Here is a 6,152-nt window from a genome sequence, read left to right as displayed (position 1 = left end):
GAACAGATATGATACAGAAAAACTCCCATTACTATATACTGAGCCAGACATTGACAGTAGTGCAGCATAACTCCCATCAGTATATAATGAGCCAGACATTGACGTGGTAGGCCTCTGCCGCTGAAGCAGCCGGCCCGTGCCAACGCTGCCCATAAACACTAACTCCATTGGTTTATCCAATTCACAGTGCACCGGCGCCATGGCATTAAGCTGCAGCACCGCGTTCGGCGGCCATCGCAACAGCCCCTGATAAGTGGCACCCGGGGCCGACCTCCCCCTTTAGGTACGCTACCGATTTTATCCCTTCCTCTTATGCATTCCTCTCCCTTCTATTCAGCCCTGCTCTTGTCTCCGAATTCTATGCCCTCCCCTTCTCCCTGTCCATCTCTTCCCTTGCACCCTGTCCTTTCTTCCGGTTTCATTTTGTCTTTTCGCAATGGCTCTCTCTCCCCTCCATCCTCTATGTTCTCAACAGCCTTTCTCTCTCTCTCTCCTTCACCCTGCCTGCTCACCATGTCCCTTTTTCTCTCTCATATAGTATCCCTTTCTTTTTCTCTCTGCTGCAGCTGCCCCTTCTCCCTGTCTCTCTTCGCTGCCATGGCCATCGCTCTCTCTCTCATCTTACAGCGTGAAACCAACCGTGGCCACGTCAGATTCAGTCCAGTCACGCTCCTTACCAAAACTGCATCTGTCACACGAAACACAGTGGTCAATTCCACTAGGGTACGCGGTATAATCTTCCCCGTAGGTGCATCTTGTGCACCGTCCCATCTCGTGGTCGGTCAGGCATTGTTCTTCCACATAAGTACCTGAAATCACATTAAATTGGTGGCCGTGACGTTATCGATTAGACGGAGTGCAGTAGGACCTCTATTCTTATGGACAGAGAAATACAAGAAGGGAGAAAATGGACCAAAAAAGCCCCTGGCCACGGGGTATCTTCCATTATTTATTTATTTTAATTTTTTTGGGGGGGCGGGGGGTTAAATCAGCAACATCAGACCCCCTGGAAGCAGCTACTGATTCGTGGCCAGAGCTCAGATCCCGTTCCGTCCTGTGCTAAATAAAACGGGTGGAAAACAAAAGTTTGTTTCTACTCACCGGCGGGGCAATTCACACAGCATCTTCCATGGCGCAAGTACTCAGTATCCGGATCACAAACTCCGTTGTGGGGAGGAGCGGCCTGAGATACAGATGGAGGGAATAAAAGTTTGTACAACTCCTTTAACCCCTTCGTGACAAAGGCTGATTTTACTTTTTGTACCCTTCGTGACAATGGCCGTTTTAACATTTCTGCTCTGCTTGTGTTTAGTTGTAATTTTCTTCTTTCCCGTTTACTGAACCCACACACAGATATTGTTTTTTTCAGGACAAGAAGGGCTTTCTTTAGATGACATTGTTTTGATTGTATCATATTATTTACTACTAAAAAAAGTATAAAATATGGTGAAAAATTTAGAAAAAAATGACTGTTTCTAACTTTTAGTTGAAAAATCTTTTACTCATCTATAAAAGGTAATGAAAAAACCTGCTAAATAGATTCTACTATTTGTCCTGAGTTTAGAAATACCCAATGTTTTTATGTTTTTTTGCTTTTTTCTACACATTATGGGGCAAAAAGTACAGGTAGCGTTTTGCTATTTCAAAGCCATTTTTTCCAAATCTGGTAATTCTTCCCCCCATGTGCCATTTCGGGTATCTTTGAAGCCGGCCAATACAATTTACCCTATCAAGTCATATATTTTTGAAAACTAGACAGCCCAGGGTATTCCAAATGCTAGTATTTTAACCCTTTCCAAGCACTAATTCTACCATCAGCCTTTGTCAAACTTTATGGTAGTCATTTTTTTTGCATTTGTTTTTTCACACACATTTTACTTTAGGTATGAATAAACAGGTTCTGGTATCTGTCACTATCATAAAACACCCCAATATGTGTTCAGCAACATCTCCTGAGTACAGCGATACCTCACATGAATGATTTTGCCTGGCTGTTTGGGGGCAAAAGGGCCACATTTGGGGCATGCACATTTTTCAATGTTGAACTTTGGCATTTGGGGATCCACTGCCCATGCCCTATTTGGTACATCTTTGAGCCGGGCCATTTCAGTGTGCCCAATAAAGCCATATATTTTTCAAAACTAGACACCATAGGGTATTTTAAATGCTGGTATTTTAACTCTTTGGATGCATACATTTTACCACCAGCATTTTTTCAAAGTTTGCAGTAGTATTTTTGTGTGTGTATTTTTCCCACACACACCTACTTTATGTATGAATTTACAGCTCCTGGTATATGCCGCTGTCACACGACACCCCAATATGTGTTCAGCAACATTTCCTGAGTACAGTGATACCCCACATGCATGGGTTTGTCATTTTTGGGGGGAACTAAAAGGCCACATTTGGTACGTGTGCATTTTTCTAATTGGAAATTAGATGTGTGGCCATCCTTCCCCCGGTGTTAATTGGGACATTGTTGAATCCGGCCAATTCAATTTACCCCATCAAATCATAAATTTTTTAAAAGTAGACACCCCATGGGCATTTAATATGCCAGTATTTTAACTCTTTCCATGCGAGAATTGTTTTAAGCTAATGTGCTAATTTTAGGACTTGCTCACAAAAATATATTTTTTATATATATATTTTAAATTTTTTTTGCCTTTTTTAAAACATTTTTAAAAAAAATTTTCAACTTGAAGGTTCCCCTGATAGTGACATCAGAGGGAAATTATTTTTACATTTTACTGTTTTTTTACTATTTTTTTTCTAATTATTATTAATTTTATTTTATTTTTAATTTTTTCTAATCACACTGTGATTAGAAAGCTGGGCTCCATTGACTTGCATGGTTGAATGCAGTACCTGTATTCAACCTGCAAGTGGAGCCAGAGTTCTCTAGAGGGTTTATTTTTTTTTTTCCCGGGGGGCCGCCGCCATCTTGCTGATGGCGAAGATCACCGGCAGCTGCGGCTGTGACCGCTCCCCGGAGCGGTCACAGCCCATCCAGAGGTAAGTGTTTGGTGTCGCTGGATGCCTCCTGATCGAGGCATTCCAGCGACACCATTTAAGTTTAGGAGGTGATCGTTGATCGCCTCCTAAACGCTTTTAAAACGGGCGTCCACCGCCATACATTGTATGGCGGATGTTGACGCCCCGGGGAGGGGCCAGACATGGCCCCTGATTCTGATCATGGCGTTGCTGAATGCCTCGAGGTCGAGGCATTACAGCAACGCCGTTTGGGTAAAAAAAAAATCGATCACGGATCGATTTTTTTTTTACCCGTTTTAACAAATGACCGTTTTAACAAATGACCGTTTTAACAAATGGTCCTGGCACGTCATTTGTCGTTAACGACATGTTTTTCCGTGACGTGCCCGGACCGCCAATTGTCATCAAGGGGTTAATAAAGCACAATTCCGATAAACGCCCATCGACAAATAGACACACCTCGACAAATCCTTCCCCTACGACACCGACGGGGCAAAGTCCCTGCGTTCATTCCGAGTGCTTACTCGACCCTTACGGGGATAGTCTTAAACGCAACATGACGTTACAAACAAACAAACAAACACACACACACACACTATATATAAATTAAGCAAAACAAAAATTGGGTTTAAAGTTGCAGTTCCAATTTTATATTGAATCCTTGTTAAGCAACTAGTCTTGTCTAGTCTTTTCTCCTATTTAGTGCACCCAGACAAATTATATATTGGGGGTTTTTTTATACCATTTTTTTAATCATATCATCTAATTTCCTATATAAAAAAGACCTTTTCTTTCTTTTATTTAAAAAAATATTTTACTCATCTGCAAAAACTAATGAAAATTTAGGAATACCCGATGTATTTGTTTTTTTGCACATTAATCAGTCGTTGGTCTCGTCTTAGATTCAGGAGCCGTATGCGTATCTCATGCATGTTTAATCCCCTCACTGTATTACCCTCTACCACTTCTGCTGGGAGGCTGTTCCACTTATCTACCACACATTGTAAAAGCAATCTGGCAGAATACCATCTTAAAGCAGCAATTCCAAAACCTCAATATGTTGAATACAAGTTTCCCTTTCGACTCCTTGACCTCTGAACACCCTGAAGTGTTTACTGTGGGAATTTTTTTTTATCTGATAAGTAAATTTGTTACAGTAAAAGTCGGCACAAAGTGTCGCTCTTTGATGCCGCTGCGCAAGTTACAAGCGACTAAAAAACAAACAAAAAAAACCCCATTTATTCTGTAGTTTCAAAGCCTCTCGCCCGGCTCCGTGGGGAGCTTCTTCTTCCCGCTACACGAGACCCGCGCTTTTAAGTCTGTCAGGAAGTAAGGGCACCGGAAGCAGCCAGTGTCTTTATCTTTAGTGCTGGTCCTAACCAGACCTGGGGAATTTTAAAGCGTTAACCCTTTAATAGCCCATCGTTAAGATTCTAAATAGCTACTCATCAAATGTGTGACCCAAATGGCTCTAATACCGGTAGTCGTTGAAACCTTGACTTATTAGTTGAAGATGCACTTAGTTGAGTCACCTGCGTTCAAGCAGGGATATATCAACCACAACATACTGGGAGCAAACACACCAACTGGGAGTCTTGTATAGGATCCCAGCGGGGAGAGAAGAGGAAGGAGTCAGACTGTGTGACCCCGAGAATCTGCCCCTTCACCCTGAGATTGGGGCAAAAAGCCCATGAATTGCCAGGTATGGTCCTATATCCCAGTGCCATCGCCTCCACTCCACCTCGGCACAGTCCTCCATAGTGTTAATGTATATAGTAGGTGGCGTTCAGGGGCGTAACAATCATGGTCGCAACTGCGTGCGACTCTAGGGGTCCCGTGCGACCCCTTAAATGCCCTTTTACAGCCGCTAGGTGGGGGTAAATTACCGTGCCGCTAGCTGTGGGTGTGTAGAGATCATCCAATCAGAGGATCTCTCACACTTTCTACCGCATGCGGTCTAATCCAGTATACAGGAAGTGACATCACACCCACTTCCTGCATGCTGAATCCGTATGTACGGAGGAAGAGAGTCTTCTGCAGGTAAACAGCGGGGGCAAAGATGGCCCAATAATTATATAAAATTACAGTGAAGTCATGATGACATCATCAGGGGGTTCCCTTTAGTTTCAAGAGGGATTGCTAAAAAAACAAACAAAAAAAACAAAGGTGAAAAAAGTTTAAATGTGTAAAAAAATAAAATATAGATTATTAGTCGATAAATACAAAAAACAACAAATAATATATATAAAGGGGACTCCTTGGCGCACGGCTTAAAAACCGATCTTATCGGCATTAAAACCCGTGGAAAAGCCCAATCTGCAAAAACACTCCACTGGTTGCTATGACGATAACACTTAAATCTGTAACCAGCGCCACATTGTGCAGATATAGAGCTAACTCTTTAAACATTCTGGAATTTTCTTTAAGACGTGCACAAAGGTCTCTGACTCCGCTTATTGCTTCATCAGCATCCTGCATAAAAGGCGGCAACCGGTGCAGCTTCCTGAGCTGAGGTCTGTAAACAGTTAAAGGGGGGGGGGGGACTTTCTGGACCAGACTTCTAAAATTAACCCTTTCATAACCAATCATAGGCAATTTCTTGCCGCGACAAGCAAATGGTCCTAACAAGGTTCCCCGTGGAATCCATGACTTGTCAGGAGGTAAAGATAGTCTAAAAGAATCCACCTGTATTCAAGCAGGGGTTCCAGCTGTGAGAAAACGCAGATATGAATAAATATTTTTTAGCATGGGGTACGTGACGGAGAGAGAATATTTTGGCTCCTGTTACCTAAAAAGAAAGTAATCAGAAGAAAAGCGGCGTTCTGATTGCTGGGCACGTGACTGAGGTGCATCCACCGGTAAAAGATCTCATGACCCGTGCAGACTGGGCGGGTGGGAGAGGCGATGGTGTGATGGGGAGGGAGGTTCTGGGGTATGGAAAAGGAGTGAAAACACTGCTTTTACTTTTACAACCAAACAAAGGAAGTAAACTCTGAAGACAAGGTCATGGCCAGCCCCCAAATCCAGATCATAAACCTGATCTCAATTTTTGTATCTTAATGAGAGGTAGAGAAGTGGGACAAACTCCCAGCAGAAGTGGTAGAGGCTAAAACATGCATGGGATCGGTATACAGACCCTGAACCTACATTGAGGAGAA

Source organism: Sceloporus occidentalis, unplaced genomic scaffold, assembly GCF_023333645.1.
Source record: "Sceloporus occidentalis isolate IW3139 unplaced genomic scaffold, rSceOcc1.0.p SCAF_270, whole genome shotgun sequence".
NCBI lineage: Eukaryota > Metazoa > Chordata > Lepidosauria > Squamata > Phrynosomatidae > Sceloporus > Sceloporus occidentalis.
The sequence above is the reverse complement of the archived record's forward strand: the minus strand, read 5'-3'. Positions refer to the sequence as shown.